The following is a 14,579-nucleotide window of genomic DNA, read 5'->3' as shown; positions in this document are numbered from 1 at the left end:
AAGAGGTAGACTCAGCTGATTCCCATTTAAGTGGTCCTGCCACCTATTTGCTTTGTGACCTTGGGCAAGTCATTGAGCTTTTGTAAAGCTCTGTAAAAGGGGGATAAAGAGACTTGCTACCTCAAGCGTTAGGAGAACCCAAGGAGATAATGCAAGGGAGACACAGAGCCTGACTCCAGAATGAGCCTTGTGATCATGAACCAGTCAGAGGGTCCCTTTCATTCTATACAGGAAACCCACCACGAGTAAGCACCGGGGGTTATCACAGGGGCTCTGGCCATCCCATCTCTGTTCATCCGTGGCTGTGTGCTCAACTGCAGCCTCTAGGCCATCACAGAAGTCTTTCCCAGTCCTGAGCTAGGCCTATCTGACTGAGAAAAAGAACATGGGCGATTGGTTGACACAGCTCGAGAGTTGTGCCCGTACTAAGTAGGCACTCGGTGAGTGGCACCTGGAATGGAATACACAGTAGGCCACCTCGCTGGTTCAACTCACCCACCTGGGCTGTGTTTCACTTTCTCCACCTGCACATAGGCCTAATAATACTTGCCACCTACGCACCTTACTGTTGTTGTCGGGGAACAAAAAATTCCTATCCCTTTCAAGGGTCCTTCCAGCTGGACTAAGAAGGCACTAACTTGAAACAGACTGATAGGAGAAAATCACATTTAGTGGCATACCTACAGATTCCACAGATGTGGAAATTCTGAAGACAGACAAACGGAGGTCTGTGTGTCATCCTAAACTAAGGAGAAGGGGGTAGGGGGTCTGGGACTTCAGAGGAACGGAAAGTACTTCGCAGGGCGATGAGAAGAGCAGGTACCGGTAATTCGATGTTTGTTCTGCCATCCAGATGGGTAGCTCAGATAAATGCATCTCTGCTAATAACCCTTATTCTGGAAGGACCTTCCAGTTTAGATTCTTCTGGGTAGTTAAGGGAGGAGCAAAACTTTCTCTTGAGCCTGCAGGGTCTCGATGGCCATTGGCTCAAAATAATCCACATGCCAGAGTGGCACATTCTGGGGGTGGGGGGGAGGGGACTGTTCCAACCCCTTCACTGTTGTGAGGGTTATCGTAGACAAATGCCATGGAAAGCGGGGAGTCATTAGAAGATGGACATCTAACAAAGCAGAAACCTTTGAACCTTCAGAGCTATGGGGTTGTCATGTGGAGACCTGCCCTCTTCATCTTTCAAATTCCTCTTCAGCATTTCAATTACGTTAGAAGTGAAGTGTTCCCATCTGGGCCCCAAGCTGGTGTATACATATCTAGGAGAGTGTTCTGGCCTCTGGCAGCCCAGATTCCAGCTTACCTCTTGCCAAAAGTCCTTCTTATTACTTCTTATTACTGCCACAGTCCTGTGTTATTTAATGTACAGGGAGCACAGGACAGTCTTATTCGCTCCATTAAAAAAATTACAAGGTCTGAACTGTCAAAGACTATGTGAGGAGATGAACAATTTACTTTCAGGAAGACTTGCTAAAAATCACTTCAGTTCATTATTCCTTTATTTACTTCGCAAGTGTTTATTGAGCACCTATTATATGGAAGACCCTGTTCTGGGCCCTAAAGGATTTAGGAGTGGACAAACCAGACAAAGTCCCTGTCCTCATGTATAGTACATTCTTCAAAGGGTAGACAGACAATAATCAAATAAATAGATCCATTAACAAGATGATTTCAGATAGCGATAAGGATTATGAAGAAAATGAGAGGGGGTAATTGGTTAGATTGACTATGGTGGGAGAAGCAGTTTAATTGGGATACCTGAGAAAAGTCTTCTCCAAACCAGCTCATCTTACTCTGACTAGAAGTCCCAGGGCTCGGGTGTCCACCCCTAGAGATCTGTCACTCTACCCGGGATTCCCTTCAAATCGTAAATCCTACTACCCAAAGGGGTCCCACTTACAACCACTAACACCTTAAAGTGGATTTGGTGTCAAATCCTTTCCTCCCCATCCTGAGCAATGAAGCCCTTGGGGGGCCACGGGACGGAGCGGAGCGTAGGACGGGGTGGGGGTAGAGGGGAGCCCTTTGCAGTTTCTGCGTCATCATTTCCGCCTTCTCATCAAGGTGCTTTACCCCTCAGGAAAAATCTTTAGATGACGAGTGACTAGAAATTGGTTTGAGAGGTTTCCAAAGCTGTAGATCTTGTGATCACTGTTGCCATACCTGCGTTCTTCCCTTCCTATCAACAAACACTGGAAAAGCTCTGATTCATGGCGTCGGGCTTGCCATGCGGGCTTCTTGTTCTGAGTCAGAGTGGAAGAGCTCAGAGGCCTTCGGTTGGTAGGGCTTAGTAATGAGGAAGGAAACGGTTACTAGGAAATGAAGAGTTGCACTCATCAAAGTGATCGGTAACCAAAGAACGGTGACTTGGTTCTTTGTTACATGGTGGAATAGAAAAGAGTAGGTGTGTGATAGAACCAGACCCAGATGACCCCGCACTGCTCAAAGGGCCAATGCCAGCTTCCAATGAAGCCGCCTAGGAAGTAGGTGGGGACGGCCCCAATCGTACCTCCATATTGTTTGTTTTTGCTTTTCCCGAAATAAGCAATTTCAATCTTTCATTTCCATGTGGGAACACTCCCACTTTCCCCTGTTCCCCAGATGTGGGTGTGTAAAGAAACTAGACTTTGTGGTGCTCATCGATGACCTGAATCTGGAAGTTTTCCTCAGAGCAGCTCTCCTCTCACGCACCTTTGAAGTGCCCTGTCCTTAATGGCTGCTCGGTAAACTGGCATAACGCCTGAGGTCGGTAGAACATTCTAGAAACATTTAGAACTCAGAAACAATAGGGATGCCTGGATGGCTCAGAGGGTTAAGCATCTGCCTTCAGCTCAGGTCATGATCCCGGGGTCCTGGGATAGAGTTCCACACTGGGCTCTTTGCTCAGTGGGAAGCCCGCTTTTCCCTCTGCCTCTGCCCCTCCCCCTGCTTGTGCTCTTTCTCTCTCTCTCTGTCAAATAAATAAACGAAAGCTTAAAAAAACCCCTCAGAACCAATAATATATAGCACTTAGCATGTGCCTAGGTGTGCAGTTATAGTTTTCTTTTTTAAAAAAGATTTATTTATTTGAGAGAGAGAGAGAGTGCGCGTGAGCATGCTTGAGCGCGCAGAGCAGGTTGAGGGGAAGAGGGAGAGGGAGAATCCTGGAGCAGATTCCCTGCTGAGCGCCAAGCCAAGGACACAGGTTCCATCCCAGGACACTGAGATCATGACCTGGGTCAAAATCAGGAGTGGGCCACTTAGCTGATGGAGCCCTCCGGGCATCCCTGTAATTTTCTATCTAATTACACACTTCCTCTTGCAGTAACTCCATGGGGTACCTGTCCTGTTATCATCTCCTTTTTCCAGATTAGGAGACTGAGGCCTGAGGAGATGCACTAAATTGCCCTGCCATCGAATGGCATGGTGGGATCTAAATGTAGACAGCCTGCTTCCTCTGCCTGTCGCATAATCATTATGCTATTCCCGTTGGTTCCACGGTCTGTGACAAGTGTTACCCAGCTCCTGGTGCTCCTGGCTGCTCTGTGGGTTTGAGTAAACTCTGTCTCTGTTGCTCACTCCACGTATTATATCCTTCCCAACTCCTTCCAGAAAAGATCAGGGTCACCTAGCCTCTAAGGGATTCAACCCACTTAGAATAGTTCACCAAATGTTTCCCAGCTGGCTTATAATTATTTGTTCCCCACCCACACATTTCCTCCCAAATGTTTTTCATACCTGCTCCTTCCTCAGAGAATCAGGGCTCCGAACTGCTGAAGCCCGAATGAGCACCATATAGCATTTTCTGGAAACTATGAGTTGGGAGGCCCCATGCCCAGAGATGGCCTTGGCAGATATTCCGCTTTCAGAAATGACTGATTTCATTTTCAGACACTGAGCCAAGGCAAAATTTGGCCGAACACTTATGAGGACCCAGAGTGTGGTTATTATATATGTTGGGGGCCCTCGGGGAGAGCAGTTGGATTGAGGGCTTGATGGGCTTAGCTGTGCCCAGTTAGCAGGTTGAAGCAGTGTGCTTATGATGAGAGCGCCATGAGTTTGCTATGATGGTTGCCTGTGGTTTGTGTCTTGCCCCTCCGGACACGTGCTGAGGGGGAAAATCTGAAATCTTCCAACCGAAGATCCATGCACATTCCCCGAGGAACGGGACAAAATGGTTTCAGGAAGGAAGGTGCCGCACGTGTACTCATTCACCGTGATCCGCAGGTCCATTTCAAGATGTCTCCTACAGAAGACAACAGGGCAGCCCTGGATTCTCCCACTGCTCAGGCCATCTGGCAGTTTTCTCTCCCTTTTCGACCACACTTTTCTTCTCAGACCCTTTTCTTAAAATTCACTGATTCCATGCTAATAAGCCATTAAAAGGGTTTTTACCTAGGGGAGGATTAAAAGCTTGCCTTCTTTTCCACAGGAAGAACAAGAGGACGTAAGCTCACAGTTAAGCAAAGGGGATTTGTCTGATTACCACAGGCTCGCTCCCAACATCCCCTCCGCTCCTTAATTAGGTATTACTTCAGCACCTGAATCACTGATTTCCAATTTATTACTCGGTACGTAGCCGTTCGTTGCTTCAAGATGGCCGTGTCTGATTTTTGTTTGCTTGAAGGTTTGCTGTTCCTGAGAAAGTCTTCAAAGGGCTTCTTGCAAACTTAGGTCACGTTTGAAATATTCAAAAAGGTTGACTGACATGAAACAAAAACCTAGAGGCCTTGTTTCCCAGTTTAAAAGGGCAAACGTTACACATTCCCATCTGGGACAGAATCGTGCCTGGTTTGAGGGAGTGGCCATTCCCCAGGCCTATGGTGGCCTTGCCCTGAGCCCTTTACACTACCGTGTGCTCTAAAAGCGCTGAGAAGAGTCTAGAAAGCTTGAGCCGACTGAGGGCCGGCACTGTCTGAAGACGCTAGTCTTCACTGCGTAAGAACCAACCCCCCTCACTGAACACTGGAGGGGAAGGCCCTTCATCTGAGCACTCCAGGAAGTCAAGAGAGAGAGGAAAATGGTCTCCATTTACTGAGCACTTGCTGTGTTCAAAGAAGTTCACATGCATTATCTCTTTTCATTGTCACAGCAGCTCTGTGAGGTAGAAAATGTTATGAGCAGGGCGCCTGAGTGGCGCAGTCGGTTAAACCTCCTGACTCTTGGTTTTTGGCTCGGGTCCTGACCTCAGGGTCATGGGATCAAGTCCCACGTTGGGCTCTGCACTCAGCAAGGAGTCTGTTTCTCTCCCTCTCTGTACCAACACCCCCACCCCCACTCACACGCCCATGCATGCTTTCTCTCTCTCTAAAATAAATAAAATCTTAAAAAAAAAAAGAAACTGTTGTGATCATCCGCTCTTATGGGAAACCGAGGATCAGAGGAATTTGAAAACTCTCCTGAGCTCATTCAGCTTGTAAGTGGGATACCTGGGACTCAAAGTCAGGTCATGTGTGTTTTGTCACGGCCCTATTCTGTCCCTCGCAGGACCCAGTGCAAGAAGATGGAACTGAAATTGGACTGTAGGGATGGTTTAACCACCCCTTGGGTTTCCTCAATTCTAAGATCCCACTGGGTATCTAAGAGGCACCAGTCATTTAGAGACAGCCTTGGGAAAGAACACAAATGCCATGGTTTTGGTAAACTGGACGCCAGTTTCTCGGTCAAGATCATGGCTCTGAACACCTCTGCCTCTTTGTGGATGCCTCAGTCTCCTCAACTGTCAAAGAGGGGATAATAACTGAACCGAACTCACAGGGTCATAAGCAAGTTCATGCAGATAAGGTACTTAGAAGAACACCTGACACATTCGGTTGTGTATAAGCGTTAGCTGTTATCATTACATCATCATCATTATTATTTTAGCTGCATCACCACCATCATAACTATACATTCTGATTTCAGAAATAATCCAATGTGGAAAATGTTCTTTTTGAAAGTGAGGAAATACAGTGAAGAGATAGATCCAATGCCGTGACTGCTGGCATGGGTTATGTGGATTGTCTTACAGTATCATCATTGATGTGACCCAAGCCTTAGCCACTTTGTCACCCCAGGGGTCTCTCTCTCTCTCTCTCTCTCTAAAATCCTGGGGAAGGAAGCTTTCTGCCCTCACATTTACCCCTCAGCCAGGCGTTCACTGGGCAGCCAGATGTGTGTGGTTCTATCCCCTGCCCGGGGGCCGATCTCGGCCATCTTCCCTATGGGCCACTGCTCACCGCTGAATTTGACACCACATGGAGCTCCTGGACAGTGGCCCTGGGCATCAGCTCCAAGCTGAACGAGGAACAGGCTCTCCTCCCCTTGTAAATCCCACCACGCAGAGTTCTGTAGAAGTATCCGACTTCAGCAGCGGGCTGGGGGTAAGAGTAACTGGAGAGATTTCAATGAGGGAAGGACGATGTGAACCATACATTAAACGTACTTTTTGCTTTTGTGTTGTGCAGCAGAAAAGCGCAAAAGAATTATCTCCCACAAGGGTCCTTTGTGGACACATTGGGTTCCTGGCCTTGCTCTCCCCTATTAAAGGCTGTGCACTTCTCAATAAGTCTTCCATTTCCAAGGTGGGGATGACTTCCTTCCTTTTGGGAAATCCCACCCCAGAACAGTAAACTTTAAGCACTGTAAGCACCTTGTCTGTCTTAACTACTGCATTTCATAGATTAGGAAATGTGCACACTTCTTTTTTAAATTTTTAAAATTTTTTGGAAATGTACACATTTCATATTTTAACATTTACGAAACCAGGGTGTCTCAAAATCAAGGTGTTCAAGGTGTGTGGAGTTTAAGGGATAACCTGCCTTTTCTTTTTGAGTGGTACATAAATTAATGGTCTATCTTACAACCGATGATGTCTTAGATTCGATGAGCTATAACAATTTAATCCTCACGACTCCATCATGGAGGGACTTTTTTTTGAGATTTAATTTTTATTTTTTTTTAGCTCCAGCGTGGAGCCCAACGTGGGACTTGAGCTTATGACCCTGAGATCAAGACCTGAGCTGAGATCAAGAGTTAAACCCTCAACCCACTGAGCCACCCAGGTGCCCCACTGAAGATTTTATTTTTTTTTTAAGATTTAATTTATTTATTTGACAGAGAGAGAGAGAGGTCACAAGTAGGCAGAGAGGCAGGCAGAGAGAGAGGGGGAAGCAGGCTCCCCGCTGAGCAGAGAGCCCGATGCGGGGCTCTATCCCAGGACCCTGAGATCATGACCCGAGGTGAAGGCAGAGGCTTAACCCAGGCACCCCTGAAGATTTTAAATAATCTCTACTCCCAATGTGGGACTTGAACTCACAACCCAGAGATCAAAAGTCACGTGGGCCACCGACTGAGCCCACCAGGCGCCCACCGGGGGACTATTTTTATCAACATTTGACAGATGATGTATTTGAGGCTCTGAGAGGTTACTCAGCTCATAACCTTAAGGTTACTCAAAGCCGCACGGTTGGTAAATGGTTAATGTGAACGTAGGCAGGCTGACTCAAAAGCCCATACACTTAGGAGGTGATCAAATCCTCTGGGGTCAACATGTCTGCCATGGGGCCGCATTAATTATTAAGGACCGTCCAGTCCAATTCAAAGTGAGAAATAGAAACACTTTCCAAAGGGTCACAAAACCTGCCAGGCTCTTCCTGCCAAGTAATATTGTTAACACAAAGCAAGTGCTGGTGTTTTCTTTCTCCTGTATTCAGACTGTGCTCCAGAGGCAAAGAAGTATACCGACCACAGAGCCACCTACCCCAAGAGTTGGCAGAAGCTTTGAAGTGGAAAATTTCTTGCTCTCTTTTGGAGGCTAGGTCAGCTTCAATCTCTGCAAAGGGAAGCTAGGTGAGGATTTACTAATTCTTCGCTAACACCATCTCTGGGGTGAAGAGGTGAGGAAATGGGCCGTGGTTGTCCTTCTGGTTCCACAGCTTTGTGATACCGTTATTTTTCTTGTCTTGTCTATTCAACGGGTGTATTTCGACCACTCGTCTCCTATGAGCTTGTGACAGAAAGGAAGAAGTTTGACACCAGAAGCAGAGATTGATGTCTTCAATCTGTGTCTGCATCGAGCGAGCAAGAAGCCAAAATACTTCAAAGTGAGGATGGCCCGGCCCTGCCCCACTTCGAAAACTTGGAGGAAAACAGCGGTAGAAGGTCAAATAATGCACGAGTCTTAGAGGAGTGTGTTCTAAGAATTTCCAAATGCCGCCAGTTCTGCGGTGCGCGTTCTTCCCTTTGGGACACAGGCCTTTGTGAAACAGGATTTTTTCTTATCACCGGGTAGACAAAAGCAAGTTAGGAAATAATACAAACAAAAAAAGAAATAAACTTCATACTATACCTGACATGGAGATCAGGAAACTTCATTCCTCGTCTAAAGTGCATGTCATGGGGGAGTTGTTTTTTGTTGTTTTTTTTGTTGTTTTAAGAATGCCTCACTGTTCTCATTTTTACATGTTTTGTGATACATGTCACATTTTATACAAAAACTTAAATATGGGACTGCCTGGGTGGCTCAGTTGGTGAAGCGTCTGCCTTCCGCTCAGGTCACAATCCCGGGGTCCTGGGATCGAGCCCTGCGTCGGGCTCCCTGCTTTGCAGGAAGCCTGCTTCTCGCTTTCCCACTCCCCCTGCGTATGTTCCCTTTCTCGCTGTCTCTCTCTCTCTGTCAAATAAAATCTTTTTTGAAAAGTAAAGGAAATATACCATTACAAAAGAATGAAGGGTAAAAACCACATCGTCATCTCAATAGACGCATAAAAAATTGACAAAATTCACCAGTTTCTTGATAAAAACACTCAATATTCCATGAATAGAGGGAATTTCCTCATCCTGATAAAGGGAGTCTATGAACGATTCACAGCTGATATTATAAATAATGACAAAAGACTAAATACATTTCCCTTGAAATAAGGAACAAGACAAGGATGTCCGGTCTCACCATTTATGCTCAGCATTGTACTGTAGATTCTAGCCAGGACAATCAGGAAAGAAAGAAAGAAAGAAAGAAAGAAAGAGGGAGGGAGGGAGGGAGGAAGGAAGGAAGAAAAGACATTTAGGGGCACCTGGGTGGCTCAGTGGGTTAAGCCTCTGCCTACAGCTCAGGCCATGACCTCAGGGTCTTGTGTTCGAGCCCTGCATCAGGCTCCCTGCTCAGCGGGGAGCCTGCTTCTTCCTCTGCCTGCCCCTCCCCCGGCTTGTGCGCATGCACGCTCCCTTTCTGACAAATTAATAAAATCTTTTTAAAAAACCCATAAATACGAATTGCTTTACCTTGTTCTCTGTTGTAATTTTCAGTGTCAATTAAAGTGATTCAATCTCCCTGTTTTAAAATTCTGTAATAAAGGCTATGACTCACTTCTTGGTTGTTTGTTTGCTGTTTGTTTATTTAGCAGCAACTAAAGACGGAAACCGTGTTTTGCTCTTTGCTCTGTTTGCCTGTGTGGGTGTGCTAGCAATACGTTCTCATTTTATTTTGTTTTTTATTTATTTTTTTTATTATGTTATGTTAGTACAAGATATATAATAGCTAAACACATTTAAGAACTTCTAACAGAGGGTGCCTGGGTGGCTCAGTTGGTTAAACAACCACCTTTGGTTCAGGTCATGATCCTGGAGTCCCAGGATCGGGTCTCGCATGGGGCTCCCAACTCCCCGGGGGTGGGGGGAGGTTTCTGCATCTCCCTCTGACCTTCTTCCCTCTCATGCTCTCTCTCACTCTCTCTCTCTCAAATAGATAAATAAAATCTTTTAAAAAATTAAAAAAATAAATAAAAAATAAAAACTGCTAACAGAGACGCCAGACTTCTAAACTGAGACCTAAGGAACATAGACTGGCCTTTTGGAAGGTCAGACTCGGCAAAGTTATCCCCACGGTTGGTTGTGCCCCCCATGATACGCCCTGTCTGTCCTGCTCTTTTCCCTCTATTTCTTTTCTGCTATTAGTTTTGGAAGCACAGCGCTGCCCTGCTTATCTTTAAAATGACTTGGAGATAATATCCTGAAATGCAACAAGTGCAGCTGTGGTTTGGAAAATCACTCGTTGGTCATTCCAATGAGTTGGGCCATTTTCCACTTTCTGAAAGAAATTCTGCCCTCCTGGCCACCGCCTGTCCCATGTGCAAAGGCAACACTTGCCACGGGTAAAAGCAATTGTTCTGTTCACTGTAACCAGTCTTTGGGAAGGACTAATGCTCTCTCCCACACGCCTATCCCCTCATGTTTTTGTTCTTAAAAGTAGTGTCGGAGAATCGTGCGCTCGGTGGAATTTCATTACCACGCTTGACTACCTCTGTTGGAATTTGTGTCTCCGCGTGTGTCCTGACTCATCTCATGATGAAGCAACACTAATTGGAAGTTAGAGTGTCTAATATTTTTCCTTCGCTTGAACGATTTCTCACTAGTCCGAGAAAAGGGATGTTCGCAATTCTGCCATGTTGAGTTCTGGGGAGATGTGAATTTTAGTGTGTTCAGAGAGAGGTGCAACCGTCGCCAGAGTTCATTTTAGAAATGTGGGATTTTCATAACCTCAAAAAGAAACTCCATACCACTTAGCTCTCGCTTCCCTTCCCCCACTCCCCACCGCCCATCTTAAGCTTGACCACTAGTGTTCTCTCTGTGTCTACAGATGTCTCTATCCTGGGCTTCCACGCGAATGGAATCAGAGCGTGTGGCCTTTTGTGACTGGCTTCTTTACCTTAGCACGTTTTCAAGGTTCCTCTGCGTTACAACACGTTCAGTAGTTCCTTCCTTTGCATGGCTGAACATATTATGAATTTACATTTTCTTTCAGTGACGGGACTGAGTGGGGACCAGTGAGCAGGGGCTAGGACAAGGCGTCAGTGGGCGGAATGAACCTTTGGACCTGACCATTCTGGGATTCTCTGAGAATAGATGGGACACATGAATATCATGTAGGATTTGTAAGTCCTTATCAGTGGACAGAGCCCTTTGGTCTGGGTTCGCATCAGACCGCAGTTTCCAGGCTTGCTGTACTAGACATGCTAATAAGTTGCCTGCTTTTCCACAGAGAATCTGTATGTTGCTTCTGTGAGCCTAAATGTCCGTGGGGCCCCGCCCTTGCCGATGTTGTCTGATCACAGTGGGATCCGTGGGCATTGGACCAAGGATAGCCGTTTCATAGGAAGGTCAATGCTCTCTGTGGAACTCTCATGGCCTGGCTTCAGAAGGTAAACGAGCAATCAGATTCCTTTCTCGGGCATAGGGTAGAGGGCCGCGGAGACTCTGAGCCACCATCTGAGACTGAAAATCTCTAAGAAAGATGTGGGATGGGGTCAAAGGTGAGGGACCACCTATGAGCCAAAGTGAGGAGGAAACCAGTCAATGGAAAGACGTGAATGGAGCAGATAGTCAGAGCATACCAAAGACACTGGGAGAGATCCTGAGCTTTTTGTCCAGAGCTAAACGTGTGTGTGTGTGTCCACGTGCATGCACACACATGTGTGTCTGTGTGCAGTAGGTGTGGGTGCATTGTGGGGGGACACTAACAACAAAATCTTCACCCCAAGGTCAGATGCGTATGTAGATCCTGGAGACCAAGTGGCATGAGGGATGGTCAGGCTCAGCGGGCAGTGCCCACGCCCCACGCCCCCCACCTCCAACCTCAGCCCTGTAAAGCTGTGCCTTTCATTAATCATTGGTTTCCGTTTTCTAAATGCCTGTTGGGGAGAGCAGCTGCTATCAAGCAGAAAGAAACTTGGGGAGGTGGGTAAGAGAAAAGGGTCTGATAAAACTATTTTTCTAGATTTTCTTCTTTCAGTATGCATCTATAGAGACCCATATGGACTATAGTTGTGAACTTATTGAAGTCTCAAAACAGTGACTCCAAACTCCTTGTGATCCCACAGCCTACTGGCACGGGTAAGGCTGAATGCCCAGTTTCTTTACCCAAAGTTGGCTGAAGGCATTTCCCTTGAGGCTCGCACAGGCAGGGAACTTCTGAAGTCTGGACCGGGGGGGTAGCCTCCTGCTTGCGGGGGTGGGGTGGGGAGCAAGGTTTGATACCTTTTAAAATGTGCTTTTCCAAAGGTAAAATGCTTTTCTCTTCCCTAGTCCACACATGTCCATGCTGGAAAAGAAATCAAAATATACACAAAAGTGCACAGAAGATTGAAAAACTATCTGCAGTAACCCCACACCCAGATACGCCACTGGTCACATCGCGCTGTGTGTTCATTGAAGCCTTGCTTGCTCTGTGCACATCACGGTCCCTGGCATTCCGCCAGCATAGCCAGCGTGCCTGTGGGCTCCGAAGCACACCAGCATGGCAGAGCCAAGCACAAGTTGAATCAACCCTGCCACCTGCTGCCCAACCTAATCTCCTAAGCAGCCTTTTGGCCCTTGAAAGCTCATTGTCTTTTCAAAATTCCTATTATTTCTATTTTTGTAATCCAAGGGTAATGCATGTTTTCTATACAAATTCAAGCAGTAGAGAAGCTGACGTCAAAAATGAAAGTCCCCTTTCCATAATCACACCCCCCCAGAGGTACCCCTATGACCAATTTCGTGCATATCCATCTTGATCTTGACATTTACATGCCTATATATGGGTCATTCATTCATTTATGCAAAAAACTTTTTTAGGGTCTCCTGTGTGCCATGCTAGACACCAGGGCTGGAGTTGTGGGGAAAAAAAATCTCTTCTTTTTCAAGTGCCTGGGTGGCTGAGTTGGTTAAGCTTCTGCCTTTGTCTGGGGTTGTGATCCTAGGGTTCTGGGATGGAGTTCCGTGCTCAGCAGGGAGCCTGCTTTTCCCTCTCCCTTTACCTGCCACTCCTCCTCCTTGTGCTCTCTCTATCTCCATCATATAAATAAAGTATTAAAAAAAAGAAAATAATTTTTAAAAATCTCTTCCTTTTTGGAGCTTACATTTTAGTGTAGGGAGACAGGTAGTAAACAAACAATGGATCCATAATACACTAGGTGATGATATGGAGAAAGTAAGATGGGGTGAGAGAGCTGGGGAGTGCCCAGCAGGGCGTAGACAGGGTTGCTATTTTATAGAAAAGGAAAGACCCTCAGGGAAGGTGACATTTGGGCAGGGTCCTTTAAAAAGTGAGGCAATAATCAATGTGGGTATCTGGGCCAAAAACAAAGGGCTGAGGCGGAAATAGACCTGAGAACCATCAAGGAGGCTTGCTGGCTGGAATAGAGTGACTCCAGGGGGGAGGACAGTAAGAGACAAGGTCACAGAAGTAACAGGGCTGAGGTAGGGGGAAGTGACTCCTTGGCCTAAAGGTGCAAGGAGAGAAAAGAACAGTCCAGAAACCCCATAAGAACTGAACTCTGAGGAAGTACCCTATGACTGCAGACACCGGAAAGTTTTGAGGAGAGAAGAAGAGAGGCAGGATCTAACCTAAGAGTTTTAAAGGATCACTCTGACTGTTGTGTTGAGAATAGACTAAAGAAGTTAGAATAGTAACAGGAAAGTCAGTCAAGGTAGACAGCAGAAGTTGAACCTGGGACATGCCAATGTGCAGAAAGAGAAAAGGAGTTGAAGGGGCCCAGAAATCTGTATTTTTTTAAAGAACTATCCCAGGTAATTCTAATGCGAGTGTCTATTCCTGCCACTTCTATTCAACACAGTGCTGGCAGTCTTAGCCAGAACAATCAAGCAAGAAAAAGGGATAAGAAGCATCTGAAGAAGTAGTGAGAAGCAAAATTGTAAGCGAGGAGAAAAAATTGTCTATATTTGTAGATGACATGATATTAAACATCGAAAACCCTAAGGACCATAGCCAAAAAACTGTTGGAAATAATAAAGAAGTTTAGTAAGGTAGGATACAAAGTCAACATGCAAAAGTCAGTTGTTGTTTTTTTCAAGACTTCTTTATTTATTTTAGAGAGAGAGAGTGACAGTGCGGCAGGCAGAGGGAGAGAGAAACTTCAGCAGACTTCCCACTGAGCACAGAGCCCGGTGCGATGCGGGGATCCATCTCACAACCCTGAGATCACAACCCAAGACAATATCAGAAAGAGAAATTAACAAGACCACGGGGCTCACTTCGGCAGCACGTATGCTTAAATTAAAACGGTACAGAGAAGATTAGCATGACCCCTGTGCAAAGATGACACGCAAATTCATGAAGCAGTCTATGTATTTTTAAAAAATATTTTATTTGACAGAGAGAGACACAGTGAAAGAGGGAACAGAAGTAGGGGGAGTGGGAGAGAGAGAAGCGGGTTTCCGGGTGTGGGGCTCGATCCCAGGACCCTGGGATCATGGCCTGAGCTGAAGGAAGACACTTAACAACTGAGCCACCCAGACACCCGCATTCTATATTTTTTAAAAAAATAGAAAAATAATAAAGCATTCTTAAATGCCTCCAAAAATAAAACAATACCATTTATAATAACATCAAAAACAATAAAATACATAGGAATAAATGTAACCAAGGAAGTAAAAGATCTGTACACTGAGAACAGTAAGACACAATGATGAAAGAAAATGAAGAAGACACAAATAAATGGAAAGATGTTTTGTGCTCATGGATTGGAAGACTTAATATTGTTCCAATGTCTACACCATCCAAAGCAATCTACAGAGTCAGTGTAATTCCTATCAAAACTCCAATGGTATTTTTC

The 14,579-nt window shown here is 45.8% G+C and overlaps 1 non-coding gene across 1 annotated transcript; it reads left to right on the top strand.

The window, feature by feature from the left end:
- Positions 1-13,990: 13,990 nt before the first annotated feature.
- On the top strand, positions 13,991-14,097 carry LOC123935656. The gene has a single exon (XR_006816944.1). It is a non-coding gene; the product is annotated as a U6 spliceosomal RNA (small nuclear RNA).
- The last annotated feature ends 482 nt before the right edge of the window (positions 14,098-14,579 follow it).

Source organism: Meles meles, chromosome X (genome assembly GCF_922984935.1).
Source record: "Meles meles chromosome X, mMelMel3.1 paternal haplotype, whole genome shotgun sequence".
Classification (NCBI taxonomy): domain Eukaryota; kingdom Metazoa; phylum Chordata; class Mammalia; order Carnivora; family Mustelidae; genus Meles; species Meles meles.
The sequence above is the reverse complement of the archived record's forward strand: the minus strand, read 5'-3'. Positions and strand labels throughout refer to the sequence as shown.